At 39.7% G+C, this 13,571-nt stretch overlaps 1 long non-coding RNA gene across 1 annotated transcript; it reads right to left on the reverse strand.

The window, feature by feature from the left end:
* Positions 1-228: 228 nt before the first annotated feature.
* On the reverse strand, positions 229-2,905 carry LOC308690604. The gene is made up of 7 exons (XR_014030166.1): positions 2,821-2,905; positions 2,671-2,731; positions 1,794-1,912; positions 1,127-1,677; positions 877-970; positions 668-786; positions 229-564 (listed from the first exon to the last, which is right to left on the reverse strand). It is a non-coding gene; the product is annotated as an uncharacterized lncRNA (long non-coding RNA).
* Positions 2,906-13,571: the final 10,666 nt, after the last annotated feature.

The following is a 13,571-nucleotide window of genomic DNA, read 5'->3' on the forward strand; positions in this document are numbered from 1 at the left end:
CTCGTGATTGGTTGGCAGATCTGTTACTATTGGTCACCCTCACTTATTATAAATTCAAAAAATTATAATATTCATATAAATTATGATATATAAATTATTTTTTTTATGTTCATAATATGCTATTCTGTGGTATATTCATGTCATTGTTAACCTATCGACTACACTATTACCATCAAGGACATGAATTTATAAAGGAAAGGAAAATTTGCCAGGGACATGCTGTTTATTCAAAGAAAGCTTTATTAGCACAAACACAAAACAATATACACCTATGTACAAAGCATAGATCATCTGCACACACAACATATTGGAAGCTCAGTGTCTGTTTTCATCTTCGGAGCTGTAGGTGACTAGCGGCGCTCTCTCTGAATTCGATCCACTTTGAAAACGTCTGTGGTGTGTTGCCCTGTATTTAGGAGTCGCCTCTAAGCTCGACTGCAGCGTAGGACAGAGCTCTGTGAGCTCCTGGCTGGTGGTTGAACTTCATCGGACATCAGATCTATGGTGGCGCACTTCCAAATGCCCACGTCATCCTCACCTAGCACACCGTCTCGCTTCTAGCAGCTGTAAAAACAATACAGACAATCAGTACTGTGATGCACTGTGTATGGACACAAAACATCTATTAATGCACATGAAAAATAGTCACATTGACTCAAAATCTTACCCTCTTTCTTCTCGCTCGACTCTGACCTGAACTCTTCACAGCTTCGGCCTGCAATGCCAGATCTGGTTGTTTGTACCTGAAGCTCCTGCGTGCTGTCTCGTAGTATGTCTTACAGGCAGCTGGAAAACAATTAAATGAGAGTGATATGAATAAAAACAACGCAAGTCACAGTAAAATGAAACAAGGAGAAAATAGTAAAAGTTACTTACAATGTCGTCATGATCAGCGTCATGAAAATCTGGACTTGCAGACATGGCTCTGAGTAAATGTGAGGTTACGCCCTCGTTAGGAGGCGAGGTTACTCTGTGGAAACAAAATGTATGATTAAGATCGTAAACTATAACAGATCTATTTTCAAGAGAATGAAAGCATATTCTTTGAATCTTACCTTTAAAATGTTTGTAAGTTTATATGAAAGTAAAAAAATAAAAGAATGTAAGATACTTTTTTTTTTTTTACCTTGATCCAGTTCGTAGCGCCCACAATTTGTCTCAGAGTTGTGAAGATGGCATACTGCTTCCTGCAAATTACAGGATTATTTACATTAAACAAATAATAGCCATCAGCCATCGTTATGAGGCGAGGTTACTCTGTGGAAACAAAATGTATGATTAAGATCAGTATCTATAACGGATCTATTTTCTTATACAAGAGAATGAAAGCATATTCTTTGAATCTTACCTTTAAAATGTTTGTAAGCTTTTATGAAAGTTCTTTTTTTTTTTTTTTTTACCTTGCTCCAGTTCGTAGCGCCCACAATTTGTCTCAGTTGAGAAGATGGCATACTGCTACCTGTAAATTAAAGGATTATTTACAAGTCGACTCTAATCTCAACTGCAGCGTGGTACAGAGCTCGGTGAGCTCCTGGCTGCGAAAGGACGGAGGTCGCACAATCCATCCAGACACCCCGCCGACGATGCCGTCTTCCTCATCAGACATCAGGTCATGGTAGCACACTTCCGAAGGCCCACTTCATCCTCAGCTAGCACACTCTGTCTCGCTTCTAGCAGCTGTAAAAACCAATAAAGATAATCAATACTGCGCAATACACTGCGTATGGACAACACACATCTATTAATGCACCTGAAAAATCACATTGACCGAAAACTTATCTACTAAATCTTACCGTCTTTCTTATCGCTCGACTCCGAGCTGAATTCACCACAGCTTCCGCCTGCAATGCAAGATCTGGTTGTTTGTACCTGAAGCTCCTGCGCACTGTCGTGTAATATGTCTTAAAGGCAGCTGGAAAACAATTAATTGAGAGTGATCTTAATAAGAACAACATAAGTCACAGTAAAATTAATAAGAACAACATAAGTCACAGTAATATTAAACAAAGGAGAAAAAATGCAACCGGGTGAAATTCAAGAAATACACACCGGAAGCAAACTATGCTTTTTGAAATTGGGGTTTTATTCTGACTGCTGTTTAAAATAAGTGACAGCGGTCAATGGAAGCACAATTAAACACATAAAAGTCTGATTAAGAAAAAAGTTTGCCTTGTTCGAAGAGATTTCACAAGAAAAAAAAATAGATTTCACTAGTTAAACAAAACAACAACAACAAAAAAAAAAATTGTAGAAACAGTTTACAGTAAATTTGAAGATGACAATCAAATGTCACAAAAAGCTTAACCAGTGGATCAATGCCCAAATCCACAGAATACTTAACTCAATTCAAACTGAAATGCAGTGTAATACATTGCAACTGGTCAGATTTAAATTGATTTCTCCAAACCAAAATACGTTACAATTAAATACGATAACACAAACTGGAATACGGAAGTGGCTGAGGTAACGTTAGGCCTAAGTTACAAGAGAAATAAAAGCACTTAAACAAAGCCACAACCCACGTTTAATCATGCCATGCGGAACCAGAAATATGCATTTAACCATTAAGTTATACTGTATAATCACAGAATATAGATTCAACTAATTAACAGATTTATCAAATAAACATGCCATCAGTAATTTCCCCCATAAACCATGAAACGTACATACCCAATCCTTTACCGTCCGATCACCACGAGGTTCACTCGTCACACATGCGCTCCAAATAAATCTATAAACAAAAATGTACACATCAAATGTTCTTTTAACTTCGCTTCACAACTTATTTGTGCATATTAAAGATATTGGAGTAATATTTACCAAGAAAGATGAACGTATAACACAGAATCCGCTCGATGCACGCACCGTCATGGAGCTCTCCTGAACAGTGTAAAATGGCGTCTCTGGTCGCGCGCACGCGTCCAGCACAAGTGAATAGTATCGCGAGAGGAGAAGGATTTCTTAAAGGGGCCACACACATTTTTAATGCAAACTAGAAACGAGGTATATTTACACTACTACTAGGCCAGAAAAGTAACAAAAAAGTTACTTACACACAATATTGTCATTATCAGCATCATGTCAATTGATCTAAGTAAAAATATATGCACAGAATTGAGAAAATAGTATTTAGCCTATAGAGATAAATTGTGGCCGATCACAGGGCAAACATGTGAATGTTCACGGTACATTTTATGCAAACAACTCTAATCGTAGTTGTAACTCTATATGTACAGTAGGCATAATTCTTGTCATTGCGTGTGTATGCAGCATGAGTCAAATACAATCTTCTGTTCGTGTTGTATTATGCACAGTGGTTGGGCTCTAAGAGATTGTGATGCTGTTTGCATGGAATGCACATTTTACCTTTGTGGCAAAGCCTGATTGAAATTACTTGTTGAAATAAATGGTTTTGTGTCTTTTTTACATAACATTGGCTATTGCTAATGACACATAGTAACTAATCTAGCTACTTTCATTAAATATATCAATTTAAGCTAAAGTCTATAATTAGGCTTTACTGAGCCTGATCTATTAATACCAGAGATTTTCTTAGAATTAAGTAAATACCTTTTTAGAAAAATGTTACCTGGGGTCTCACCGGGACACGCAAATATGAGTCGATCACCCCTATTTTATTCAAACTCCACTGGCTACCTGTCACATTCAGGATTGATTTTAAAAATTTACTATTTGTGTATAAAGCTCTTAACAAACCGGCCCCCAATATCTGACCAATCTCCTCTGCCCGTACACTCCATCTCGTACTTTGAGATCCAGTGATCACTGTGTTCTCATCGTGCCCAGATCCAGACTTAAAAAACGAGGCGACTGCACTTTTGCGACTGCAGGCCCAAAACTTTGGAACAGTCTACCCCTCTATATCAGATTAGCTCCCTCAATTTCCATCTTCAAAACATCCTTGAAAACTTATTTATTTTCTCTTGCTTTTAATATCCCTTGACTATGATACAACTATTGCCTTTTTTTTTGTTCTTTTTTTTTTTTTAATTGTCCTGTTTCTGCCCTGTATTTTATCTATTGCCCTGTACAGCACTTTGGTCAGCCTTGGCTGTTTTTAATTGTGCGTTATAAATAAATATTGTATTGTATTGTATTTTTTTTTTTATTAAGTTAATACCTTTTAGTCACCTGGGATAAAACTCCCCCTGCTACCCTCATTTGCATTTGTAAAGCTCACAGCAGTCTCATTTACATGTTAAAGCATTAGAGGGAGGGGGGTCATGGGGCAAGCAAGTCCCACGTCAATTTCCGACAATTTCCGACCGTTTGCAGTGTTGCCTGTAAATTGCCGTTTGCAGTCGTAAACCTGAACTTTCACGACAATCTACAGCGCCGGTAACTGTCGAAAATCCCACTTTTCATGCAGTGACTGTTCCAAAGTTTTGGTGTTAAAAAGGAAAAGGATCTACCGCCAGCAGTTGATTTTGATATTCTAGGTATTATCAACTGGCCGGAATTTTGAGATCGCAATAGACGTGAAGGACTATAATGCGTTAAGAGCTCGCTCAAGTACTGCGGAGCTAAACCATTCAGTGCTTTGTAAGTGATCAGCAATATTTTAACATTTTTATGATGTTTAATAGGGAGCCAATGCAGTGTTGACAGAACCGGGCTAATATGGTCATACTTCCTGGTTCTGGTAAGAACTCGAGCTGCTGCGTTTTGGACCAGCTGTAGTTTGTTTATTAAGCGTGCAGGGCAACCACCCATAATAGCATTACAATAATCTAGCCTTGAGGTCATGAACGCATGAACTAATTGTTCCGCATTTGTCGTTGAGAGCATATGACGTAAGCATAGGTCTTCACCACCTTTAGCTCCGTCTCCATTGTCCATCCCCATGTTGTCATTGAGGACTTCACCACCTTCGGCTCTGTCTCCATCGTCTGCCCTAATATTGTCATTGAGGACTTCTCCACCCTGGCTCCTCCCTCTCTCAACGACGCTGTAGGCCTCTTTCTTGGCTAGACTCAGTTTCAGCCAGACTCATCGTGCTCCTGTCTCCACCCTGGTCTTTCTTTCTGTCATCAACCCTGGCTCCCTTTCCCCGGCCTACTCTGTGTCCTCCTCCGGAAACCTCCGCCCTCCCTCCTCAGTAAGATTGTTGTGACACAAGAACGTGCCTTTCCAGGGCGGACGTCGTAACATGTTCTGTTTTGGTTATGTTTCATTGTGTTTTAGTCCCGATTTCCCTGGTCGTGTCTGCCAGTGTGACCTATTTTCCAAGAGTGTGTCAATTTGTTCCCTTGATTAGTTATTCCATCCACCTGTTGTCTTAGTAATTAACTATTTTTTCCTCTGTGTATATTAGCCCTCAGTTCAATCAGTTCTTGTCTCCATGTTGTCTACGTTTAAATGTGGTTGTGTTCTCCCGAGTTCCCTTTTGGATTTATTATTAAAGACTGTTATTTTCCTGTGTCGTGTGATTTGTGTACATATACTGTGACAGCTATGTACTAACATTAAATACTTACAAGACTATGGATTTACTGTGTAACTACATGTTCCTTCTGGAAAATTCCCACAATGAATTTGAGCTTTGGTTAGGTTTAGGAGAAAGAGTAGGATTAGGGATTGGAGATTTGGGTAATGGTTGGGTTAAGGATAAAGTTAACAAGTGTAAAATGGTCAATAAATGCAAGTACTTTAAATGTAATTACAATGCACCAACATGTATGTACATAATAAGTTAATTGTATCAAATGGTTAAGGCCATCTAATATAAAGTATGACCAAATAATTTATGGAATTTAAATTACAAATTATAGTCCATGTATTTGGTTGCAACAAGAACACTATTAGTGCATTTTTACCAAGTTCAACTACTCACAAATGTGAAACATATAAGTTGAATCATCATTACTGTAAAGATCATATTCCTGTCTAGGTCAGTATTACAGTTTTTGCTTAAACACATTTCTTGAAACTATGCCTCGTATTCTCAAAACAGTAAACACAAATCAATAACGTCTCACCCAATTCCCCTAGCATCCTATTTTCAGGACAAAATGAAGCTCTACTCTCAAAACCATTCACTCTTGCTGAAAAAACTAACTTTGCCCTCAGACACCACACACAAGCCCTCACAAACACACACACTACAACATAGTCTTACACACTGGTGCAATAAATTCAAAGCAACATTTCCAAAACTGGTAAGTTGTGTTGCTTGCCCCCCCTCCTTGATTTTCAATCGCTAACAAGCATTGTTCAATACTGAAACCACATTTTCAAAACTCTTCATAGTCTGCATTACTTGGCCAAACAGTTAATCTAACCTCCAAAACTCACTCAGACCAACAAAACACTTCATACATGTCTCAAAATAAACTCGTTCGACCAATCACTGGCAACAAATTCTCATTCAGAAAACATGCATGTCACTCATAACACACTGACCTAAAAAACACTTGCAACAGGAAGCATTACATAAATTATGAACTTTTATTTGTAAAGTTTGAATGAATTTTCACATAAACAGTATTTCATTATAGAATAACAGATTTTTAATTTATTGAATGTACATTTACATTTACATTTATTCATTTAGCTGACGCTTTTATCCAAAGCGACTTACAATTGCTATACATGTCAGAGGTCGCACGCCGCTGGAGCAACTAGGGGTTAAGTGTCTTGCTCAGGGACACATTGGTGTCTCACAGTGGATTCGAACCCGGGTCTCTCACACCAAAGGCATGTGTCTTATCCACTGCGCCATCACCACCCCCTACTAAAGAATGTACTAAAGAATATGTATGTAACAAGAATGAAACAGAAATCATGTTTTCTTTGGATATAGTACTTTATTTGTGAAAATACTGTAAATAGGTGAGAACAAAAATCCTGAAATTCCATGAAAAAAGAAAGAAAAAAGAAAAAGTCAACACATCAACAACACGTGTAGTCTAATCACTCATTGTAAAAATCCTGTGAAGGTTCTCGTCCTCCCTCTCTCTTGCATTAGGCCACAAGTTCTCATCAACATCACATCTGTTGTCTTCTCTGGCAATGCATCTTGTAAAGTATCTTCTGGAATGCCTAATCCAACCCTGGCAGTCTTCAGGAGAAATGTTTCCACACCCTGCATTCATTGCCTCCAGTAAAGTCATCTGGTGGTCATAAACCTTCCACCTCCATGCAGAGAAAAACACCTCTATGGGGTTTAAGAAGGGGGAGTATGAGGCAGGAATAATACTGACGTCCTGGGATGTGCAGCGATCCAGTCTGTGAATGCACAGAGTGCTGGAATGCCACATTATCCCACACAACAGCGAAGGTAGGGCAGTTTGATGCCCCTCGCCTTCTCTCCTCTGCTGGCACAAGTTGATTATGCAGGTCATTCAGAAAAGAAATACACCTCTCTGTATTGTCGGGGCTGATGAGTGGTTTGTGTATCAGCAAAGCATCATTGGACAGTGCTGCACACATCGTGATGTTAGCCCCTCTCTGGCCCGGGACATCCAAGGTTGCTCTCTGTCCAATCACATTTCTTCCCCTGCGTCGTGTTTTTGCCAAGTTGAATCCAACTTCATCCACAAAGATAAAAGTATGTGGAGTTCGGCTGGCTTCCATCTCCATTACCCTCTAAATTACAGACAGTTTTACAGTCATTTACATAACTGCATGTGTATGTACCCTGTTTGGTTACTGAACAGACATCTTACCTGGAGTTCTTTCACTCGTTCACTGTTTCCCTCAAAGAGAACAGTGTACAATTGCTTCATCCTTATCCTTATGTTTCTCTATGACTCTGGCAATTGTCTTTGTGCTGACCATAATCACATTTCCAAAAGTGATACTGTCTGCCCAGCACTCTATCCCGAATTACCCGCAGTTTTATTGCATTGTTGACAATTACCATGTCAACAAAGACCATTTCCTGCAGATTCTGCCTCTCCCTCCTCTCTGAGGCAACAAAAAACACAACAATTACTGTATTGTAATAGGTTTCAAAATTTAGAAATATTGTATTGTACTGTAATATGTATCATCTCTCCCGTTGTTTTGCTGAAAATTCGTATTATTGACGCAACTGTTGAGCGGTGCAGATTTGGTTGCACCCTTAGACCGGCCTCTCTCAAAGTGAGACCAAAGTGAGACCATGGTTACAACATGGTCAATAATTGTGGCCCTTATTTCATCAGATATCACCGCTCTTGGTCTTCCTCTCCTTTGTCCTCCGCACACTCTCCATCGTACCCCTCCTCTTTCCCCACCAACCATATTTCCAAACAAAATCAGTTCCAAGCTATCCCCTTTTACTAAAAAAAAGGTAATGAGACTAAAGGAGGACACCTGGGTTGGCTTTGAGCTGAAATTGCAATTAGCTTGGAATGATTATTATTTAATTTTCTGCTAAGATTTTCTATACTTCAAAATAATTACGGCAGAAATGCTTGAAATTTGCCATCATTCTGATTTGAATGTGCTTTTATCAGTTTTGAAAGCAGTGTATTAGCATGTGAACAATATCCTGCAAATATATCGGGTTTTTGGAGTATGAATGACAAAAGTGTTTGTGGATTTTGAAAAATGTGGTGATTGAATGCATTTGATCTGAAAGCAATGAAAAATTATTCACAGTTTGGTCCGTATACACTTGTGTGTCGCTGATTGTGTGAAGAGTTTTGAAAATGTGGTTTCAGTATTGAACAATGCTTGTTAGCAATTGAACTGTAATAATAAAAAAAAAAAAAACCTGTAAAACTGTAATACTGCAATACTCTCCCCAGCATCCCGTCTTTGGTCTGGGTCAGGCCAGAGGATCTCGTCCACATCACAGGCTATGTTGGCCCTAGCCAGGCAGCGGGGGGAAATCCTCTAGCATGTCTGTTCCCCGCTGGTACGCATCAACTGAAATATTTGGCAGGCTTCTTCCATTTCATCATCTCTGTATCCTAGAAAAATAGACATACTGATTACTGTAACTGACTGTAACATCCTTTTTACAAAATGGAAGCATTCAGAAAACACTAGCTGTAAGTGAGTCAATATGATGCATTTCTTTTTATTCCAGTAGTATAGGGCAACAGCTACAGTACATGTATGTGTTGTCACAGCGCAGTGACTACACTCAAAGGTTACAGTAGAGAGCAGTCTGAAGCACATCTACTGTACCTTTTCTTCTCCATGAAGGTTCTTATGATCGAGGCGACGGTGAAGCGACTTGAGTGTGGCTGTACTCGTAGCCCAGACTCCCTCATAGTCAAACCATGGACAAAGACATGAGCAACTAGAGTGGCACTGCTTGTCTCTTTGGCCTTGCCCTTCACCTTCACCTTCCTCATCCTCTTCCTTCACCTCTTCCTCCACTCCCATCTACTCTTCCTCTTCATCCTCCTCCTCCACCTCTTCCTCCGCTCACATCTACTCTTCCTCTTCATCCTCCTCCTCCTCTTCCTCTCCAGTGTCCTCGCCTCTTCCTCCACTCCCTACTGCTCTTCCAATCCTCCTCCTCCTCCTCCTCCTCCTCCTCCTCTTCCTCTTCTTCCTCTTCCTCCTCCACCTCCTCCTCTACTCCAGTGTCCTCTTCCTCCACTCCCTACTGCTCTTCCTCCTCCTCCTCTTCCTCCTCTTCCTCCTCCTATACAGTGTCCTCTTCCTCCACTCCCTACTGCTCTTCCTCCTCCTCTTCCTCCTCCTATCCAGTGTCCTTCCTTCCTCCACCTACGACTTTTACTCCTCTCCCTCCCCCTCCTCCTCCCCCTCCTCCTCCCCCTCCTCCTCCTCCTCCTCCTCCTCCTCGACAACATGGTGTAGACAGTGAGAAATGAAGGGATTTGTGTGTAGTTTTGCAGTGACAGTTCAACAAATCTGACTAATGTGTCAAAACGGGAATAGTGTTTATAGTTTAGGGAAAAGGGTGTGCTTTTGGATAAATTGCGTTATGGATTTGAAATTTTAGATCAAAAGCCTGGTTATAGTGTTTAAGCAATCGAGAAAAACTGTAATACGATGACATTTCTTCCTTAACAGGCGGATCTTAAAGGGACACTTCACCCATTTGCATTAAGCTTTGCATTGTTAGAAACCCAGTCATACTATTGAATGGTCGTGCAACACTCTCTCATTTTCCCCTGAGATGAGAGAAATCTGTTATTTACCTCTTACACTTCCTCCTACAATGACGCAAAAATCGTCATTTTGCGTCATTGTAGGAGGAAGTGTTAGAGGGGGGGATTTCTGTTAAGACTACAGACACTAGTTTCTCATCTTTCCCAGGGTGGGGCGCGCTCACGCTACAGACCTATTACAGATCAGTGGGTGGCACTTTACTCTCTGAAACTGAAAGCAATATCCTCCATCTTGTTTGAAGCTAAGCTAACAGGCGCTGTGGAGACAGATGTAAAGTTATGACAATAGCGGAGGAGAGTGCTCAATATGATATAGAAGAAGAGGATTTCGGAAGTCTGATGCTTGAATCAGGTGTTTGTGGCTACCTTTACAAGCCGCATTATAGCGAAGAGCAGCCGAGGCAGAAGACCTGCCTGCCGCGGACGAGGAGCCCGGACTGGCTCGAGTTAGGGCGGACTGGTGGCGCCGGTGATCTCACTATGCAGCTACGAACCGCTACGAACACAGAGATAGAGTCCGTCTGCGGCAAAGAATTTCAACGATGACAATTTCTCCTGGACGAAATCTCTGAATCAGACGAGGACACGGACGTTTGTGTTGTGAACTATCCTAGTTTCGCACCGCATATGTTCTGACTGAACATCCAGGTACCATGCAATAATTCACCTTTTCGAAAGAAATACAAACGAGGAGTAATGCACTATATGAGTTCGCCAACTAACTAGACATTTTGTGTGAATGTGAAATGAATTTCAAGCTCTGGTAGTAGCTAGCCTTGTAGACGGAAGAGTGATTTCTCTTATAGGCAGATATGCGCTTTCTGGATTAGTGGGAGTGGCTTGCGGAGCTGTGCAATGTGGTGCATTGTGGGAGTTGTTGTCTTTCATACAAATGCGTTCTGAAGTTATTTTTTGTCTTTTCTCGGTCACGAAGGCACCAAATTCAAAAATTATTTTACATTTCGACTACATATATGACCCACTTTAAATAAAAAACAATGTTCAAATGGGTGAAATGACCCTTTAAGAACCATGAGATCAGATTCTGTCAGTGAAGCAAAGAAAATAAATAACAATTCAAGAGAAGCTGAAAAGGGGTAGATATAGGAAAGCAGTTTATCATGGCAATGTGTTGATTAAATTAGATGAATTAAATTAGCATACCATCGCATGGATGAGATGTCTTGAAGAATAAATGAGGGTGATATTAAATTGCATAAGCAGTACATTAGATTAATGCTTGATACATTAATTTACTCAGTCATTTGTTGTTATTTCTGAAAGCATATTGGCTTTGATGCGCTCTGATTCCCTTGGGTAATCCATCATTTATGTTCCCGTACAATAAACCCATAATATCTAATGGCCACTACGACAGACAAATCTCTGATCTTCGTATGAACATAGCTTTACCATTAAAGGTGTAGTTCACCCAAAATAAAAATGCTGTCATCATTTTGTCACCCATCATGTGATTCCAAACAGCATGCTGTTATTGTTTCAACAAAATAGGCTTTGTGTGAAAAACAGGCCACAATGGCAGATATTATTTAGTGAGACACTCCACAACAGTAATCAAATATCATTCTCAATGCCACCCTTCTCTTCTTATTGGATAAAAAAGAAAAGTGAAAAAAATAATAAAATAAAATCCACCCTGATTGAGCGCATACATTTTGTATGCGCATTTCAGGAATTTATGCAGTTTTTCTTTTGTTTTTTTATGCTATTAGCATAGAAATAGTTGGCTGGAAACTGTATACGTTTTTGAGCTATGACATGTGAGTTTCTGTACTAATTTAACAGGTTTGTTCAAATTTAAAAGAGACTGAGACCTGGCTCGGATCTAATCCATCCTCACTCTTTGCACCAACCTCTCTTCGGAGCGCCGCTAGTATCATTTAATTAACTGTCTGCCCTTCTGGCTGGATGTTTCGTTTAATGAAGCAATATTTCTCAGTGCGCCTCAATGTTCCAAACAATTCAAAGTGGACGACTAATGTCATACAGCATTCTATTCGCTTGTTTATTTTCGGTTCGTTTTTCTCACAGTAAAATAGATGTCTTAAGGTAATAAAACTTGCTCTGGCTTTAATTGGTTTTTGCTTAATTCCTCAAGACCAATTTATAATTCATTATCTTCCAATTTACTCAACATATGTGGGGTGCATTCTGGGTTAATTGCTATTTAATAGAGAATATCTGCAAAAAAATTCATAACGTTCTTATGCATCAAAGAAATTGGCAATATGTGCATTGATCCGGTCATTATTAATACGTGATGTCTGAATGTATTCAACTGCGTTTGAAGGGAAATGCTGAGATTAAAAAGACTGCTTGAAAAGTTGAGGATCTTTTATGCTGGTATTTGATGTTCTCCATTGCTTTGTTGAAAAGGGCATCAGTCATATATCTGGGCTTATCGTTTTCAAAGTTCTCTCATGAAGAGCAAATCTTTACGCCGGCCCTGTTGGAATTACTTTCTATTGCTCCCTCCAGGGACACTTTAGGCTACATATCTATGGCCTTAAAAGGAACAAGTTTAAATGTCACAAAGCATCCGAGTTCAAATCACAGTGTTCGATCCAGATCCAAGTATATTTAGTGTATGCTATTTTTGCAATTCACACAATTGAAAAGTGCAAGTGCATTGGCAACACTTGACCCATTAATACTAACACTTTATTTTATTCGCTTGTACTCTATATATCTTTATTATTTTTAAGTGCACTTACATATTGTTGTCCTATTGTTAGTTGTCTATTGCTCTCCTCATTTGTAAGTCACTTTGGATAAAAGCGTCTGCTAAAGGATTATTTTAGATGTTATTTTTATTGCTATGAAGCTGCTTTCACACAATCTATATTGCATAATGCACTATGTAAATAAATTAGTGGTGGGCCGTTATCGGCGTTAACGCACTGCGTTAACGCGAGACTCTTATCGCGCGATAAAAAAAATATCGCCGTTAATCTATTCTCCAAGTTGGGTTGGGAGATGGCTCAAGCTACACAAGCTATGATGACGCAATCTACCCGCGGCCGCGAGGTACACCCGGCTGCAACGCATCATATTCGTCGTCATATTAAGTAAACACGGCTGAAAGTGAAAGCTGGTGTAAAAAGATCGGTGCAACATCTATTATTTGGACTTGGTTCGGATTTAAGCCGTCCGACGTAGACTGTGTGGTGTAACAGTTCGGTAAGTTAACACACACACGACTAATCCGTTCTACCACCTCAAATTCAAAACGAAACATATCACTGAATACCAGCGCGCGTATTATTCCCAATATATCTGAGTGGTGTAGAACATAATCTCTGTCTGCGCCCGATTTTAAGAATCGTTGTTGTGTTTCTTTTTAACTGAAAAGACATCAGTTAGAATATTCTAATTTTAAATTTGGGGTTTCATAAGCTCTAAAGCCATAATAAACATTAGACCTACTTAAGTCTCTGCAGCTAGTGTACTTAA

Source organism: Scardinius erythrophthalmus (genome assembly GCF_964197995.2).
Source record: "Scardinius erythrophthalmus genome assembly, chromosome: 5".
In the NCBI taxonomy this organism is placed as follows: Eukaryota; Metazoa; Chordata; class Actinopteri; order Cypriniformes; family Leuciscidae; genus Scardinius; species Scardinius erythrophthalmus.